Here is a 20,148-nt window from a genome sequence, read left to right as displayed (position 1 = left end):
CATGCGAAAGGGTCGGAATGACCCCCATAGTTCAAACTAGCTACAGTATATATATAAAGCTGTACAGTATATAATCTGAAACTATGGCCAGGATGTACCGAAGTCCGAGGTGAGGCAGCCGTGCGGGATACCAGCCGAACTTGGACATTTTTTAAAAGGGCAATCATGTACAAGGCTAAACTATGCTTTGCACATGATTGCCCCTTTAAAATAACATCCAGGTTATGTTTCCTTACATCCAGCCACTCAGCTTAGTGCTACTATAAAGATAATTGGCTTTACTGAATATAGGGGGTCATTCCGAATTGATCGCTAGCTGGCGTTGTTCACAGCGCAGCGATCCGGCTAAAAATGGGCATTTCTGAGCATGCGTATGCACCGCAATGCGAACGCACGACGTAAGGGTACAAAGTCCTTTGTGGTTCTGCACAAGTTCTAGTGACGTTTTCATTCGCACTGGTGGCCGCAAGAAGATTGACAGGAAGGGGGCGTTTCTGGGTGTCAACTGACCGTTTTCAGGGAGTGCTTAGAAAAACGTAGGCGTGCCAGGGAAAACGCAGGCATGGCTGGGCGAACGCTGGGTGGGTGTGTGACGTCAAAAGCCAACCCTCCAACGTTAGAATCAACGCACACGAAGAGTAAGTCCAGGGCTGGTCTTGTTTTGCACAAAACGATTTTGCAGGCGCTCTGCTGCACATGCGTTCGTACTTCTGTAAAGCGAAAATACACTCCCCGGTGGGCGGTGGCAATGCGTTTGCACAGCTGCTAAAAACTGCTAGTGCGCGATCAACTCGGAATGACCGCCTCAGTCTGCACTAACTACTTCAAGCTGTACTCTGTGGGGTAGATCTACTAAAGTTTGTACAAATAAAAATGTAACAGCATGTTGTGATTTCTTATGAACTTATGAGACCATGGGAAAGAATAGTTAACAGTTATTTTGTATACAATATATGTATGTATCTATTATATGTCACAACTGAGGGCCTGAGCTGACGGGAGGCAGCCTCAGTTGTAGGGGCTGAGAAGTAACGGAACCTGGGAGGTTGTATCAGACCCCTAGACATGTAAGTAACATGTAGAATAACTGCCCGAAGGCGTGACCACGACAACCAGGATAAAAGTCAATGATGTTTATTATGACAAACTCCGTAACACAGCAGCAGTAAAAGGAAACATAAAAGTCAACAGAGGATAAATACAATTCCCGGGTACTACAGGGTGGCAAGGGCCACAGGCACTGGTAGTGTGAGACAGTTCTTATAATCTTCTAGTTGGAAAGTCCTTACCAGGCCTGACTGTAGCAATGGAGAGAACCCAGGATCGTACCAGCTGATGTTCCAGGAAAGGCTGGGCTGCTGAAGGTAAAACGGCTGCTGTGGATACTGGCTGGAACCAGACTGTTGTTGGTACGGAGTGGATACTGGCTGGAACCAGTTAAATAATAAATGAACTTGAGAGCGATGAAATAATAATGAAGTTTGGAGTTTGAGAGCGGTGAAATAATAATACCGGTGGAGAGTGGTAAACTGCAGAAAAGGACACCGGCCCTTTAAGAGAAGCTATACACTGCTGGAAGCTGGGCTGGAAGCAGGTGATTGTTTGAGAGCGGTGAAATAATAATACCGGTGGAGAGTGGTAAACTGCAGAAAGGACACCGGCCCTTTAAGAGAAGCTGTACACTGCTGGAAGCTGGGCTGGAAGCAGGTGATTGTTGTAGCTGGAAACAGGTGAGTCCAGAATGGATCGGAGAGTCAGGCTACACCGCAGATGGAATGCTGGTGCGGGTCTCTATAGCAGAAGTCTGGAGACAGGAGCTGGAACCTGGAAGACAACCACAGGAGAGAGACAAACTGGAACTAGGTTAGACAACCAAAGCACTGACGCCTTCCTTGCTCAGGCACAGCTTACTTATACCTGCAGCAAGGAAGGGGTTGGCTAGGCAATTATGCAAATCAACAATACAGACAGCAGATTGGTGGAAATGATCAGATGACAAAATCCAAGATGGCTGCGCCCATGCAGACACTTGGAGGGAAGTTTGGTTTGTAATCCATGTGAGAATTGAAGCAGCAATGGCGGCGCCGGCCACAGGAGACAGGAGACGCCAGACTGATGAATGCACATCCAAACCACGCGGGCACAGCGGAGGCCGCGGCTGACGTAATCGCCACTCTGACACTTTGCATGCAGAAACTCAGGGACGGCGGCGGAGGCCGCGGGAGACGCCATGCCAGATGTAATATGGCGTTTACTGTGACCGCGTCTCAGAGAGACAGGAGAGGATGCAGGAATGTAAACATCAGGATAACAGATGGGATCCGGTCCTGGAGCGCTGAGCCAGCCTTAGGAGGCATCTGAAGGGTAAGTAATGGCGTCCAGATACCCGGATCGTGACAGCACCCCCCCCTTTAGGAGTGGCCCCAGGACACTTCTTAGGCTTTAGAGGAAACTTTGCGTGGAAATTTCGGACCAAGGCAGGAGCATGGACGTCTGAGGCATTGGTCCAAGAGCGTTCTTCAGGACCATAGCCCTTCCAGTCAATGAGGTATTGTAACTGACCGTAACGGAAACGTGAGTCCAAAATCTTGGCCACCTCGTACTCGACTCCCCGTTGAGTCTGAACTTTGGGAGCTGGAGGAAGTGCGGAATGAAACCGATTCAGGATCAGCGGTTTCAACAAAGAAACATGAAATGTCCTGGGTATTTTCAAGAAGGATGGTAACTGTAACCTGTAGGCAACAGGATTGATGACTTGTTCAATCTTGAAGGGTCCGATGTAGCGAGGTGCAAATTTCATGCTGGGAACTCTCAACCTCAAATTCTTCGTGGACAGCCACACATGATCACCCACCTTGAGAGCAGGAACCGCTCTACGCTTCCTATCGGCAAACTTCTTATACCTGAATGAGGCTTTAAGCAGGGCTGCGCGGACGTTCCTCCAGTTATTTGAAAACTGACGCAAGGTGACATCCACTGCTGGAACAGAAGTTGCTGGAAGCGGTTGAAATTCTGGGACTTTAGGGTGGAATCCATAATTAATGAAGAATGGTGTAGAAGAAGATGAGGAATGGTATTGATTGTTGTGGCTGAACTCGGCCCAAGGAAAGAGTTAAACCCAGTCATCTTGAGAGGAAGACACATATATACGGAGGAAGGCCTCCAAGTCCTGATTCACCCTCTCGGTTTGACCATTGGTCTGAGGATGGTAAGCCATGGAAAACTTTAACTTGACTTGGAGGGCTTGACACAAACTTCGCCAAAATTTGGCTACAAATTGTACTCCACGATCCGAGATGATCTCTTCAGGAAGACCGTGAAGTCGGAAGATCTCTTGTATAAACACTTGAGCCAACTTGGAAGCTGACGGAAGACCGGTGAGAGGGATGAAATGTGCCATCTTGGTGAACCGGTCAACTACCACCCAGATGGTATTAAACTTGTTGCAGATAGGTAGATCGGAAACAAAGTCCATCGACAAATGGGTCCAAGGTCGACGGGGAACAGATAATGGAACCAGTTGCCCCGCAGGCGACTGGCGGGAGACTTTGTGTTGGGCACACTTTGGGCAGGAGGCAATAAATTCCATAACGTCCTTCTTCAGAGTTGGCCACCAGTAGGACCTAGAAATAAATTCAAGGGTTTTCTGAATGCCTGTGTGTCCAGCAAAACGGGAAGCATGGGCCCAATGCATGAGCTTCTTCCTTAGAACTGGCTTAACAAAACTTTTCCCTGGTGGAGGCGTAGAGTCCATCCCTACCGTGGAGAATGCCAACGGATTAATAATAGGATGCTTGTCTGCAGACTCGGACTCATTTTCTTGCTCCCATGAGCGGGAAAGGGCATCGGCCTTACGATTCTGAGAACCCGGACAGAACTGGAGTTTAAAGTCAAACCTAGAGAAGAAAAGTGCCCATCTGGCCTGACGAGGATTCAGACATTGTGCGCCTTTGAGATATAAAAGATTTTTGTGGTCGGTAAGTATGGTGATTGAGTGGGAAGCTCCCTCCAACAGGTATCTCCACTCCTCCAGAGCGAGCTTGATGGCTAGCAACTCCTGATCGCCAATGGCATAGTTGCGTTCAGCTGGGGAGAACTTCCGGGAGAAGAAACTGCAAGGATGTAGATGTCCATCTTTGGCCCTCTGGGATAACACTGCTCCTACTCTAACGGAGGAGGCATCTACCTCTAAGATAAAAGGAGAGTCGGTGTCGGGCTGTTTCAGAACTGGTGCAGAGATGAACCGTTGCTTCAGAAGGTGAAAGGCCTGTGTAGCTTCCTCGGACCACTTGGACGGATTAGCACCTTTCTTGGTTAATGCAGTGATAGGCGCCACAATGGTGGAAAAGTCTCGTATAAATTTTCTATAATAATTGGCGAACCCTAAGAACCTTTGGACCCCTTTGAGGCTTAAGGGTATAGGCCAATTCTGGATTGCTTGGAGTTTCTCATGATCCATCTCTAGTCCGGAACCGGACACAATGTAACCTAGAAACGGAATGGTTTTAACTTCAAACACACACTTCTCCAATTTACAATAGAGGTGATTGACACGGAGACGGGAAAGAACCTCTTTTACCCAGAAACGATGATCTTCGAGATTATTAGCAAAGATGAGGATGTCGTCTAGATAAACCACGACATGGCGGTACAAGATGTCCCTGAAAATCTCATTCACGAAGTGCTGGAAGACTGCTGGAGCGTTGCTCAATCCGAAGGGCATGACGAGGTACTCATAATGTCCGTCACGGGTGTTAAAGGCGGTCTTCCACTCGTCACCCTCACGGATTCGGATGAGATTGTAGGCACCCCTCAAGTCCAGCTTTGTGAAAATAGTTGCACCACTAACTCTATCAAAGAGCTCGGTAATCAGGGGTAAAGGGTATCGGTTCTTGACGGTAATATCGTTCAGACCTCTGTAGTCGATGCACGGACGCAGACCACCGTCTTTCTTCTTAACGAAGAAGAAGCCTGCGCCGGCTGGAGAAGAAGATGGTCGGATGAAACCCTTCGCCAGGTTCTCTTTGATGTACTCTTCCATGGAGTGTGTCTCAGGCAGAGACAACGGATAAGTTCGGCCTCGCGGTGGAACCTTCCCTGGAATGAGGTCGATTGGGCAGTCCCATTCTCTATGAGGAGGAAGGATATCAGCAGAGGCTTTACTGAACACGTCCGTGAAGTCTTGATATGGAGGAGGCGGAACATCAGATGACCTGGGGAAGGAAGAACAAACAGGAAGAACTTTGGCTAAACAAGTCTCAGCACAGGAGGGACCCCATGCCAGTATTTGCGTAGTCGTCCAGTCAATTGATGGGTTGTGGAGACGGAGCCATGGAAGGCCTAAAACCACTGGATGTGTGGCTCTTGGAATCACTAAAAAAGAAATATACTCAGAATGAAGAACTCCCACTCTCAGACGAACTGGAAGAGTCCTTAAGGAAATGACTGCGTCAAAAATCTTGCTGCCATCCACGGCAGTCAAAGAGATGGACGAGGACAGTCTCTCGGTGGGTAGGGACCACCGTTTAACATAAGCTTCGGTTATGAAATTCCCAGCTGCTCCGGAATCAAGGAGGGCAATGACGTTCCTGTAACGTTGAGCAATTTGGAGCGACACTGGGAGGTTACAGTCATGAGGAGATGGAGAGGAGATCATTACTCCTAGCCGGCCCTCTCCTTGGCGAGCTAGGATCTGGAGTTTCCCGGACGTTTGGGACAGGCATTGATAGTGTGCGACGGAGCTGCACAGTAGAGACAGAGAGACTCAGAGAGACGTCTTCGGCGCTCAGCGGGAGATAGACGGGAATGACTAATTTGCATAGGCTCATCCTTGGATGGAGATGGTTGACGAGGAGGAGGAGCAGAAGATTTAGGAGTAGATGATCTTCCTCGCTCAGTTGCTCTCTCTCTGACACGTAGATCAACCTTCGTGCACAGAGAAATTAGCTCATCCAACTTAGAGGGCAAGTCTCTGGTAGCTAACTCATCCTTGATGCGTTCTGATAAGCCATGCCAGAATGCAGCATACAGGGCCTCGTCGTTCCATGCCAGTTCGGATGCCAGGATTTTAAACTGTATAAGATACTGTCCCACAGTACGTGTTCCCTGGCGTAAACGGAGAATCTCAGATGAAGCAGATGTTATCCGGCCTGGCTCGTCGAAGATGCGCCTGAATGTAGCTACAAAGTCAGTATAGGAGGATAGCAGGGGATCAGACTTCTCCCATAAAGGTGATGCCCAGTCAAGGGCTGAGCCACTGAGAAGGGAGATGATATAGGCAATTTTGGTACGGTCACTGAAGAAATTGCCAGGTAGAAGCTCAAAGTGGATTTCACATTGATTGAGAAATCCCCTGCAGAACCTTGGAGATCCATCAAATTTTGCTGGCGTTGGAAGATGAAGATGTGGACTGGAAATGGGTAAGGTGGGTGGGGTTACAGCTGGTGTCACTGTAGTGGACGCACCGGACGTGCCAGGTCCACGGAGGGTCGTTTGAATCCCATCAAGCCGTGTAGAGAGATCCTGGAGACAGCGGATGATGTGGCCCTGTGCAGCCTCCTGATGTTCAAGTCGGGCTGCCAGTTCTTGCATTGGCCTGGCCGCTTGATCCTGGTCTCCGGCTGGATTCATTAGGTCAGTGCTTACTGTCACAACTGAGGGCCTGAGCTGACGGGAGGCAGCCTCAGTTGTAGGGGCTGAGAAGTAACGGAACCTGGGAGGTTGTATCAGACCCCTAGACATGTAAGTAACATGTAGAATAACTGCCCGAAGGCGTGACCACGACAACCAGGATAAAAGTCAATGATGTTTATTATGACAAACTCCGTAACACAGCAGCAGTAAAAGGAAACATAAAAGTCAACAGAGGATAAATACAATTCCCGGGTACTACAGGGTGGCAAGGGCCACAGGCACTGGTAGTGTGAGACAGTTCTTATAATCTTCTAGTTGGAAAGTCCTTACCAGGCCTGACTGTAGCAATGGAGAGAACCCAGGATCGTACCAGCTGATGTTCCAGGAAAGGCTGGGCTGCTGAAGGTAAAACGGCTGCTGTGGATACTGGCTGGAACCAGACTGTTGTTGGTACGGAGTGGATACTGGCTGGAACCAGTTAAATAATAAACGAACTTGAGAGCGATGAAATAATAATGAAGTTTGGAGTTTGAGAGCGGTGAAATAATAATACCGGTGGAGAGTGGTAAACTGCAGAAAAGGACACCGGCCCTTTAAGAGAAGCTATACACTGCTGGAAGCTGGGCTGGAAGCAGGTGATTGTTTGAGAGCGGTGAAATAATAATACCGGTGGAGAGTGGTAAACTGCAGAAAGGACACCGGCCCTTTAAGAGAAGCTGTACACTGCTGGAAGCTGGGCTGGAAGCAGGTGATTGTTGTAGCTGGAAACAGGTGAGTCCAGAATGGATCGGAGAGTCAGGCTACACCGCAGATGGAATGCTGGTGCGGGTCTCTATAGCAGAAGTCTGGAGACAGGAGCTGGAACCTGGAAGACAACCACAGGAGAGAGACAAACTGGAACTAGGTTAGACAACCAAAGCACTGACGCCTTCCTTGCTCAGGCACAGCTTACTTATACCTGCAGCAAGGAAGGGGTTGGCTAGGCAATTATGCAAATCAACAATACAGACAGCAGATTGGTGGAAATGATCAGATGACAAAATCCAAGATGGCTGCGCCCATGCAGACACTTGGAGGGAAGTTTGGTTTGTAATCCATGTGAGAATTGAAGCAGCAATGGCGGCGCCGGCCACAGGAGACAGGAGACGCCAGACTGATGAATGCACATCCAAACCACGCGGGCACAGCGGAGGGCGCGGCTGACGTAATCGCCACTCTGACACTTTGCATGCAGAAACTCAGGGACGGCGGCGGAGGCCGCGGGAGACGCCATGCCAGATGTAATATGGCGTTTACTGTGACCGCGTCTCAGAGAGACAGGAGAGGATGCAGGAATGTAAACATCAGGATAACAGATGGGATCCGGTCCTTGAGCGCTGAGCCAGCCTTAGGAGACATCTGAAGGGTAAGTAATGGCGTCCAGATACCCGGATCGTGACATTATAAATGTAACCCAATTTAGATGTAATTGATAAGGGTGTGTGATCACAAATACTGTTTAGGTGACTTGGATTTGCGGGAGCGCTATATTAACGGAGAGTATAGGCCAGCTCGAGGGTGCTTTATCAGCTAGATAGATATCTCTCGCGTGCGGGAGCAGGCTGATGGGAGGTGAGGAAGAGGGAGTCCGTGAGCCGGTGACAATGGAGCTGGGGTAGCGAGACAGGAGGAGGCGGTTGGTGGCGCAGTTAAGAGGAGACGGAGAGTGAGTAACGGAGGCGGGAACCGGCAGCGAGAGAAATGGGACGGAGACAGAGAGAGCCGGGAGCGGAGGAGGAGATGGGGACATGGAGCGCTAGAGAGCCAGGGGAAGCCGCAGCTGATTCTTAGCGCAACGCAGCAGTAAGGATACGGTACTGGTACTGAGCGGGCAGAAGGGTAGAGAGGACGGACCCGGAGCTGCTGAGTACGGAGAGGAGACGAGAGGAGAATAGTCACTAAGGTTAGGTACCATCTAGGGGGGCCGTCCCTGCCAACGCTAAGGTCTGCCCTTAATTACTAACACATACTAACTGCTGGGGAGTTCATGCTGACAGCGGGATTGTGGTATAGCCAACCCGTACTCCCAAAAGACTGCCAAATCCACAGGTGTTAATTGCATACAGCTGCATAGAGTCCCTGAAACGGAAGCACTGCCAGGTAGTGGAAACATAAATTGTGTGCAGTATATTTCAAGTGCTGGAAGACCTGCATAGAGGCGCAGCTGAGATAGGCAGACGGAGGAACTGTTACCTAGTAGCTATTTACTAGACCCCCGCTTTATACATAAACTAACATGTACTGTAATACATTACAGATATGTGCTTTATGATCTAAGCGGATGTAGGACTGAAGAAAAGGGTGTACCTACAGGTAGAACTGTGAATAAAACTTATTATAACTGAGGGGCACCTAGACGGTCTAATATCCGGACAGTTGAATAGCACACAATAGGCCTTCTATTATCATTCAACTACAGCTGATCAATAAATTGCACCTGAAGAGCTCTCCTGGATTAAGAGGGCCTGGCAGGGTATTTATTCACGGCATCTAGAGACAATATCTACCCTCACAACAGAAAGGATCTATGCCAGTATTAGAGTGTATTGTACATTATTGACTGTATTGGATGACCTGTAAGTGGAGGATTACGTTTGGTCGTTGACCGGAACTATCACCAGAGAGACCCGTCTCTTTGAATACTCGGGTATTTAGCATTAGTTATACCGGTATATGCCAAGGTTATACAAATTTTTTTGTTGGTACCAAGGTAACATTTTTGTATTGCATGCAACTTATTCTGTATAGGCTGGTAATAGAGGTATATCGGGTAGGTGGGGCCTAGGTATGATCGTTTAACCTTGCTAAGTCTATTGCATTGCTTAGATGTGGTGTTGCAGCTCTGAATCATTTTATAGTATGCAAATTATAGATGTTACTTCAGTGCTGATTGGTTGCCATGGGCAACTTCTCCACTGGCTCACTTCTCCGCTCTTATCATTGCTTAGTAAATGTACCCCTTAGTGGCTTTAGTAAATCTACCTCTATGTATGTTAAACGCGTTGGTTATATGATCCTGACGGTCGGGATCCCGTTAGTCAGAATACCGACGCCAGAATCCCATCTGCCAGAATGCCGGTAGGGGGTAACGCAACAAAGCCCATTGTGGGCTCGCTGCACTCGCCATGCAGCTGGCTCCGTGAATCACTGCGCTCTCTACAGGTTCTATTCCCAATCTATGGGTGTCGTGGACACCCACGAGTGGGAGCAGCCCTAGTGCAGCCGGGATCCTGGCATCAGTATTCTGACCACCGGGATCATAACTACATACCTGTCAAACTGACCAACTCACACTGTATATCATCATTATCATTATTGTATGCCTTAAACATAGCTCAAAATATGGGACAACATACAATTTCAAATCTTGATACTATAATTTAGGATACAAACAGCAGCAAATTGAGGAAATATGTAACAGAGCTTAAATTCAGAAATTAGGGCCTTATTCTGACTTGGAAGTAAAGCAAAAAAAAGCAAGTAACTTTGCATCTGGAAAACACTGTGTTGCAATGAAAGGAGAACAAATACATCTACTGTATTATTTTTCTTCTGTGAAGGGTAAATACTAGTGATGAGCGGGTTCGGATCCTCGGAATCCGACCCGCCCGAACTTCACCTTTTTTTTACACGGGTACGAGCGACTCGGATCCTCCCGCCTTGCTCGGTTAACCCGAGCGCGCCTGAACGTCATCATCCCGCTGTCGGATTCTCGCGAGACTCGGATTCTATATAAGGAGCCGCGCGTCGCCGCCATTTTTCATTCGTGCATTGGAAATGATAGGGAGAGGACGTGGCTGGCGTCCTCTCCGTTATAGTAGAACACAGAGTGACTTAGTTAGTTATAATTGTGGGGAGGATTGGGGACGGGGAGCAGCTGTTAGGGAGTACAGTGCAGGGTTTTGATTATACCACCAGTGAGTTTAATCCTTTGTTTCTCTGCCTGAAAAAAACGCTCCGACCACCATATCTGTGCTCACTCAGTGTGCTGCACTGCTGCATGATATATCTGTGCTGAGTGCACTGCTCTGCTCACACTGCTTAATTGTGGGGACTGGGGAGCAGTTATAGCAGGAGTACAGTGCACAGTTTTGCTGACAGTGACCACCAGTCCAGTATACGTTTGTCTGCCTGAAAAACACTCCTGTGTTTTTTTTTTTCTTTCTTTCTTCATACTAGTTTAGCAGTCTGCTGACAGTGTCCACCAGGTCCGTTATACGGTATATTATATATATAAGCAGCAGTACGGTAGGCCACGGCTGTACCTACCTCTGTGTCGTCACTCGTCGTCCATAAGTAATATAATACTATACTATCCATCCATCTACATTGTATACCTGTGGTGTTTTTTTTTTCATCATCCTAGTTTAGCAGTCTGCTGACAGTGTCCACCAGGTCCGTTATACAGTATATTATATATATAAGCAGCAGTACGGTAGGCCACGGCTGTACCTACCTCTGTGTCGTCACTCGTCGTCCATAAGTAATATAATACTATACTATCCATCCATCTACATTGTATACCTGTGGTGTTTTTTTTTCTTCATACTAGTTTAGCAGTCTGCTGACAGTGTCCACCAGGTATGTTATACAGTATATTATATATATAAGCAGCAGTACGGTAGGCCACGGCTGTACCTACCTCTGTGTCGTCAGTGCACTCGTCGTCCATAAGTAATATAATACTATACTATCCATCCATCTACATTGTATACCTGTGTTGTTGTTTTTTTCTTCATACTAGTTTAGCAGTCTACTGACAGTGTCCACCAGGTCCGTTATACAGTATATTATATATAAGCAGCAGTACGGTAGGCCATGGCTGTACCTACCTCTGTGTCGTCACTCGTCATCAATAAGTAATATAATACTATACTATCCATCCATCTACATTGTATACCTGTGGTGTTTTTTTTTTCTTCATACTAGTTTAGCAGTCTGATGACAGTGTCCACCAGGTCCGTTATACAGTATATTATATATATAAGCAGCAGTACGGTAGGCCACGGCTGTACCTACCTCTGTGTCGTCACTCGTCGTCCATAAGTAATATAATACTATACTATCCACCCATCTATATTGTATACCTGTGGTGGCTTTTAGTTGTGCACAAAATATGGAGAACAAAAATGTGGAGGTTAAAAAATTAGGGAAAGATCAAGATCCACTTCCACCTCGTGCTGAAGCTACTGCCACTAGTCATGGCCGAGACGATGAAATGCCATCAACGTCGTCTGCCAAGGCCGATGCCAAATGTCATAGTACAGAGCATGTAAAATCCAAAACACAAAAGATCAGTAAAAAAATGACACAAAAATCAAAATTAAAAGCGTCTGAGGAGAAGCGTAAACTTGCCAATATGCCATTTACGACACGGAGTGGCAAGGAACGGCTGAGGCCCTGGCCTATGTTCATGGCTAGTGGTTCAGCTTCACATGAGGATGGAAGCACTCATCCTCTTGCTAGAAAAAAGAAAAGACTTGCGGAAAAAGCACAGCAAAGAACTGTGCGTTCTTCGAAATCCCAAATCCCAAAGGAGAGTCCAATTGTGTCAATTGCGATGCCTGACCTTCCCAACACTGGACGGGAAGAGCATGCGCCTCTTTTTTTCTTTGCGTCATGTGCTGTTTGGGGAGTATTTTTTGGAAGGGCCATCCTGCGTGACACTGCAGTGCCACTCCTAGATGGGCCAGGTGTTTGTGTCGGCCACTAGGGTCGCTTAGCTCAGTCGTCACACAGCTACCTCATTGCGCCTCTTTTTTTCTTTGCGTCATGTGCTGTTTGGGGAGTATTTTTTGGAAGGGCCATCCTGCGTGACACTGCAGTGCCACTCCTAGATGGGCCAGGTGTTTGTGTCGGCCACTAGGGTCGCTTAGCTTACTCACACAGCTATCTCATTGCGCTTCTTTTTTTCTTTGCGTCATGTGCAGTTTGGGGAGTATTTTTTGGAAGGGCCATCCTGCGTGACACTGCAGTGCCACTCCTAGATGGGCCAGGTGTTTGTGTCGGCCACTAGGGTCGCTTAGCTTACTCACACAGCTACCTCATTGCGCCTCTTTTTTTCTTTGCGTCATGTGCTGTTTGGGGAGTATTTTTTGGAAGGGCCATCCTGCCTGACACTGCAGTGCCACTCCTAAATGGGCCAGGTGTTTGTGTCGGCCAGTTGGGTCGCTTAGCTTACTCACACAGCTACCTCATTGCGCCTCTTTTTTTCTTTGCATCATGTGCTGTTTGGGGAGTATTTTTTGGAAGGGCCATCCTGCCTGACACTGCAGTTCCACTCCTAGATGGGCCAGGTGTTTGTGTCGGCCACTAGGGTCGCTTAGCTTACTCACACAGCTACCTCATTGCGCCTCTTTTTTTCTTTGCATCATGTGCTGTTGGGGGAGTATTTTTTGGAAGGGCCATCCTGCCTGACACTGCAGTGCCACTCCTAGATAGGGCAGGTGTTTGTGTCGGCCACTAGGGTCGCTTAGCTTACTCACACAGCTACCTCATTGTGCCTTTTTTTTTCTTTGCGTCATGTGCTGTTTGGGGAGTATTTTTTGGAAGGGCCATCCTGCCTGACACTGCAGTGCCACTCCTAGATGGGCCAGGTGCTTGTGTCGGCCACTAGGGTCGCTTAGCTTACTCACACAGCTACCTCATTGCACCTCTTTTTTTCTTTGCGTCATGTGCTGTTTGGGGAGTATTTTTTGGAAGGGCCATCCTGCCTGACACTGCAGTGCCACTCCTAGATGGGCCAGGTGTTTGTGTCGGCCACTAGGGTCGCTTAGCTTACTCACACAGCTACCTCATTGCGCCTCTTTTTTTCTTTGCGTCATGTGCTGTTTGGGGAGTATTTTTTGGAAGGGCCATCCTGCGTGACACTGCAGTGATACTCCTAGATGGGCCAGGTGTTTGTGTCGGCCACTAGGGTCGCTTAGCTTACTCACACAGCTACCTCATTGCACCTCTTTTTTTCTTTGCATCATGTGCTGTTTGGGGAGTATTTTTGGAAGGGCTATCCTGCCTGACACTGCAGTGCCACTCCTAGATGGGCCAGGTGTTTGTGTCGGCCACTAGGGTCGCTTAGCTTACTCACACAGCTACCTCATTGCGCCTCTTTTTTTCTTTGCGTCATGTGCTGTTTGGGGAGTATTTTTTGGAAGGGCCATCCTGCCTGACACTGCAGTGCCACTCCTAGATAGGGCAGGTGTTTGTGTCGGCCACTAGGGTCGCTTAGCTTACTCACACAGCTACCTCATTGCGCCTCTTTTTTTCTTTGCGTCATGTGCTGTTTGGGGAGTATTTTTTGGAAGGGCCATCCTGCGTGACACTGCAGTGATACTCCTAGATGGGCCAGGTGTTTGTGTCGGCCACTAGGGTCGCTTAGCTTACTCACACAGCTACCTCATTGCACCTCTTTTTTTCTTTGCATCATGTGCTGTTTGGGGAGTATTTTTGGAAGGGCTATCCTGCCTGACACTGCAGTGCCACTCCTAGATGGGCCAGGTGTTTGTGTCGGCCACTAGGGTCGCTTAGCTTACTCACACAGCTACCTCATTGTGCCTCTTTTTTTCTTTGCGTCATGTGCTGTTTGGGGAGTATTTTTTGGAAGGGCCATCCTGCCTGACACTGCAGTGCCACTCCTAGATAGGGCAGGTGTTTGTGTCGGCCACTAGGGTCGCTTAGCTTACTCACACAGCTACCTCATTGCGCCTCTTTTTTTCTTTGCGTCATGTGCTGTTTGGGGAGTATTTTTTGGAAGGGCCATCCTGCCTGACACTACAGTGCCATTCCTAGATGGGCCAGGTGTTTGTGTCGGCCACTAGGGTCGCTTACCTTACTCACACAGCTACCTCATTGCGCCTCTTTTTTTCTTTGCGTCATGTGCTGTTTGGGGAGTATTTTTTGGAAGGGCCATCCTGCGTGACACTGCAGTGCCACTCCTAGATAGGCCAGGTGTTTGTGTCGGCCACTAGGGTTGCTTAGCTTACTCACACAGCTACCTCATTGCGCCTCTTTTTTTCTTTGCATCATGTGCTGTCTGGGGAGTATTTTTTGGAAGGGCCATCCTGCCTGACACTGCAGTGCCACTCCTAGATGGGCAGGTGTTTGTGTCGGCCACTAGGGTCGCTTAGCTTACTCACACAGCTACCTCATTGCGCCTCTTTTTTTCTTTGCGTCATGTGCTGTTTGGGGAGTATTTTTTGGAAGGGCCATCCTGCCTGACACTACAGTGCCACTCCTAGATGGGCCAGGTGTTTGTGTCGGCCACTAGGGTCGCTTAGCTTACTCACACAGCTACCTCATTGCGCCTCTTTTTTTCTTTGCGTCATGTGCTGTTTGGGGAGTATTTTTTGGAAGGGCCATCCTGCGTGACACTGCAGTGCCACTCCTAGATAGGCCAGGTGTTTGTGTCGGCCACTAGGGTCGCTTAGCTTACTCACACAGCTACCTCATTGCGCCTCTTTTTTTCTTTGCATCATGTGCTGTCTGGGGAGTATTTTTTGGAAGGGCCATCCTGCCTGACACTGCAGTGCCACTCCTAGATGGGCCAGGTGTTTGTGTCGGCCACTAGGGTCGCTTAGCTTACTCACACAGCTATCTAATTGCGCTTCTTTTTTTCTTTGCGTCATGTGCTGTTTGGGGAGTATTTTTTGGAAGGGCCATCTTGCCTGACACTGCAGTGCCACTCCTAGATGGGCCAGGTGTTTGTGTCGGCCACTTGTGTCGCTTAGCTTACTCACACAGCTACCTCATTGCGCCTCTTTTTTCTTTGCGTCATGTGCTGTTTGGGGAGTATTTTTTGGAAGGGCCATCCTGCCTGACACTGCAGTGCCACTCCTAGATGGGCCAGGTGTTTGTGTCGGCCACTTGTGTCGCTTAGCTTACTCACACAGCTGCCTCATAGCGCCTCTTTTTTCTTTGCGTCATGTGCTGTTTGGGGAGTATTTTTTGGAAGGGCCATCCTGCGTGACACTGCAGTGCCACTCCTAGATGGGCCAGGTGTTTGTGTTGGCCACTAGGGTCGCTTAGCTTACTCACACAGCTACCTCATTGCGCCTCTTTTTTTCTTTGCGTCATGTGCTGTTTGGGGAGTATTTTTTGGAAGGGCCATCCTGCCTGACACTGCAGTGCCACTCCTAGATGGGCCAGGTGTTTGTGTCGGCCACTAGGGTCGCTTAGCTTACTCACACAGCTACCTCATTGTGCCTTTTTTTTTCTTTGCGTCATGTGCTGTTTGGGGAGTATTTTTTGGAAGGGCCATCCTGCCTGACACTGCAGTGCCACTCCTAGATGGGCCAGGTGTTTGTGTCGGCCACTAGGGTCGCTTAGCTTACTCACACAGCTACCTCATTGCGCCTCTTTTTTTCTTTGCGTCATGTGCTGTTTGGGGAGTATTTTTTGGAAGGGCTATCCTGCCTGACACTGCAGTGCCACTCCTAGATGGGCCAGGTGTTTGTGTCGGCCACTAGGGTCGCTTAGCTTACTCACACAGCTACCTCATTGCGCCTCTTTTTTTCTTTGCGTCATGTGCTGTTTGGGGAGTATTTTTTGGAAGGGCCATCCTGCCTGACACTGCAGTGCCACTCCTAGATAGGGCAGGTGTTTGTGTCGGCCACTAGGGTCGCTTAGCTTACTCACACAGCTACCTCATTGCGCCTCTTTTTTTCTTTGCGTCATGTGCTGTTTGGGGAGTATTTTTTGGAAGGGCCATCCTGCGTGACACTGCAGTGATACTCCTAGATGGGCCAGGTGTTTGTGTCGGCCACTAGGGTCGCTTAGCTTACTCACACAGCTACCTCATTGCACCTCTTTTTTTCTTTGCATCATGTGCTGTTTGGGGAGTATTTTTGGAAGGGCCATCCTGCCTGACACTACAGTGCCACTCCTAGATGGGCCAGGTGTTTGTGTCGGCCACTAGGGTCGCTTAGCTTACTCACACAGCTACCTCATTGCGCCTCTTTTTTTCTTTGCGTCATGTGCTGTTTGGGGAGTATTTTTTGGAAGGGCCATCCTGCGTGACACTGCAGTGCCACTCCTAGATAGGGCAGGTGTTTGTGTCGGCCACTAGGGTCGCTTAGCTTACTCACACAGCTACCTCATTGCGCCTCTTTTTTTCTTTGCGTCATGTGCTGTTTGGGGAGTATTTTTTGGAAGGGCCATCCTGCCTGACACTGCAGTGCCACTCCTAGATGGGCCAGGTGTTTGTGTCGGCCACTAGGGTCGCTTAGCTTACTCACACAGCTATCTCATTGCGCTTCTTTTTTTCTTTGCGTCATGTGCTGTTTGGGGAGTATTTTTTGGAAGGGCCATCTTGCTTGACACTGCAGTGCCACTCCTAGATGGGCCAGGTGTTTGTGTCGGCCACTTGTGTCGCTTAGCTTACTCACACAGCTACCTCATTGCGCCTCTTTTTTCTTTGCGTCATGTGCTGTTTGGGGAGTATTTTTTGGAAGGGCCATCCTGCCTGACACTGCAGTGCCACTCCTAGATGGGCCAGGTGTTTGTGTTGGCCACTAGGGTCGCTTAGCTTACTCACACAGCTACCTCATTGTGCCTCTTTTTTTCTTTGCGTCATGTGCTGTTTGGGGAGTATTTTTTGGAAGGGCCATCCTGCCTGACACTGCAGTGCCACTCCTAGATGGGCCAGGTGTTTGTGTCGGCCACTAGGGTCGCTTAGCTTACTCACACAGCTACCTCATTGTGCCATTTTTTTTCTTTGCGTCATGTGCTGTTTGGGGAGTATTTTTTGGAAGGGCGATCCTGCCTGACACTGCAGTGCCACTCCTAGATGGGCCAGGTGTTTGTGTCGGCCACTAGTGTCGCTTAGCTTACTCACACAGCTACCTCATTGCGCCTCTTTTTTTCTTTGCGTCATGTGCTGTTTGGGGAGTATTTTTTGGAAGGGCCATCCTGCCTGACACTGCAGTGCCACTCCTAGATGGGCCAGGTGTTTGTGTCGGCCACTAGGGTCGCTTAGCTTACTCACACAGCTACCTCATTGCGCCTCTTTTTTTCTTTGCGTCATGTGCTGTTTGGGGAGTATTTTTTGGAAGGGCCATCCTGCGTGACACTGCAGTGCCACTCCTAGATAGGGCAGGTGTTTGTGTCGGCCACTAGGGTCGCTTAGCTTACTCACACAGCTACCTCATTGCGCCTCTTTTTTTCTTTGCATCATGTGCTGTTTGGGGAGTATTTTTTGGAAGGGCCATCCTGCCTGACACTACAGTGCCACTCCTAGATGGGCCAGGTGTTTGTGTCGGCCACTAGGGTCGCTTAGCTTACTCACACAGCTACCTCATTGCGCCTCTTTTTTTCTTTGCGTCATGTGCTGTTTGGGGAGTATTTTTTGGAAGGGCCATCCTGCCTGACACTGCAGTGCCACTCCTAGATAGGGCAGGTGTTTGTGTCGGCCACTAGGGTCGCTTAGCTTACTCACACAGCTACCTCATTGCGCCTCTTTTTTTCTTTGCGTCATGTGCTGTTTGGGGAGTATTTTTTGGAAGGGCCATCCTGCGTGACACTGCAGTGATACTCCTAGATGGGCCAGGTGTTTGTGTCGGCCACTAGGGTCGCTTAGCTTACTCACACAGCTACCTCATTGCACCTCTTTTTTTCTTTGCATCATGTGCTGTTTGGGGAGTATTTTTGGAAGGGCTATCCTGCCTGACACTGCAGTGCCACTCCTAGATGGGCCAGGTGTTTGTGTCTGCCACTAGGGTCGCTTAGCTTACTCACACAGCTACCTCATTGCGCCTCTTTTTTTCTTTGCGTCATGTGCTGTTTGGGGAGTATTTTTTGGAAGGGCCATCCTGCCTGACACTGCAGTGCCACTCCTAGATAAGGCAGGTGTTTGTGTCGGCCACTAGGGTCGCTTAGCTTACTCACACAGCTACCTCATTGCGCCTCTTTTTTTCTTTGCGTCATGTGCTGTTTGGGGAGTATTTTTTGGAAGGGCCATCCTGCCTGACACTACAGTGCCACTCCTAGATGGGCCAGGTGTTTGTGTCGGCCACTAGGGTCGCTTAGCTTACTCACACAGCTACCTCATTGCGCCTCTTTTTTTCTTTGCGTCATGTGCTGTTTGGGGAGTATTTTTTGGAAGGGCCATCCTGCGTGACACTGCAGTGCCACTCCTAGATGGGCCAGGTGTTTGTGTCGGCCACTAGGGTCGCTTAGCTTACTCACACAGCTACCTCATTGCACCTCTTTTTTTCTTTGCGTCATGTGCTGTTTGGGGAGTATTTTTTGGAAGGGCCATCCTGCCTGACTCTGCAGTGATACTCCTAGATGGGCCAGGTGTTTGTGTCGGCCACTAGGGTCGCTTAGCTTACTCACACAGCTACCTCATTGCACCTCTTTTTTTCTTTGCGTCATGTGCTGTTTGGGGAGTATTTTTTGGAAGGGCCATCCTGCGTGACACTGCAGTGCCACTCCTAGATGGGCCAGGTGTTTGTGTCGGCCACTAGGGTCGCTTAGCTTACTCACACAGCTACCTCATTGCGCCTCTTTTTTTCTTTGCGTCATGTGCTGTTTGGGGAGTATTTTTTGGAAGGGCCATCCTGCGTGACACTGCAGTGATACTCCTAGATGGGCCAGGTGTTTGTGTCGGCCACTAGGGTCGCTTAGCTTACTCACACAGCTACCTCATTGCACCTCTTTTTTTCTTTGCATCATGTGCTGTTTGGGGAGTATTTTTGGAAGGGCCATCCTGCCTGACACTACAGTGCCACTCCTAGATGGGCCAGGTGTTTGTGTCGGCCACTAGGGTCGCTTAGCTTACTCACACAGCTACCTCATTGCGCCTCTTTTTTTCTTTGCGTCATGTGCTGTTTGGGGAGTATTTTTTGGAAGGGCCATCCTGCGTGACACTGCAGTGCCACTCCTAGATAGGGCAGGTGTTTGTGTCGGCCACTAGGGTCGCTTAGCTTACTCACACAGCTACCTCATTGCGCCTCTTTTTTTCTTTGCGTCATGTGCTGTTTGGGGAGTATTTTTTGGAAGGGCCATCCTGCCTGACACTGCAGTGCCACTCCTAGATGGGCCAGGTGTTTGTGTCGGCCACTAGGGTCGCTTAGCTTACTCACACAGCTATCTCATTGCGCTTCTTTTTTTCTTTGCGTCATGTGCTGTTTGGGGAGTATTTTTTGGAAGGGCCATCTTGCTTGACACTGCAGTGCCACTCCTAGATGGGCCAGGTGTTTGTGTCGGCCACTTGTGTCGCTTAGCTTACTCACACAGCTACCTCATTGCGCCTCTTTTTTCTTTGCGTCATGTGCTGTTTGGGGAGTATTTTTTGGAAGGGCCATCCTGCCTGACACTGCAGTGCCACTCCTAGATGGGCCAGGTGTTTGTGTTGGCCACTAGGGTCGCTTAGCTTACTCACACAGCTACCTCATTGTGCCTCTTTTTTTCTTTGCGTCATGTGCTGTTTGGGGAGTATTTTTTGGAAGGGCCATCCTGCCTGACACTGCAGTGCCACTCCTA

General features: G+C 49.0%; 1 long non-coding RNA gene across 1 annotated transcript in view; it reads left to right on the top strand.

Annotated features, from left to right (window-relative positions):
- LOC134947861 (uncharacterized) overlaps positions 1 to 20,148 on the top strand; it is a 101,882-nt gene that overhangs the window by 48,698 nt on the left and 33,036 nt on the right. The gene's annotated exons all lie outside the window — the stretch shown is intronic.

This window comes from Pseudophryne corroboree, chromosome 8 (assembly GCF_028390025.1).
Source record: "Pseudophryne corroboree isolate aPseCor3 chromosome 8, aPseCor3.hap2, whole genome shotgun sequence".
Lineage (NCBI taxonomy): Eukaryota > Metazoa > Chordata > Amphibia > Anura > Myobatrachidae > Pseudophryne > Pseudophryne corroboree.
Note: the sequence above shows the minus strand (reverse complement) of the source record. Positions and strands in the feature narration are given on the sequence as shown.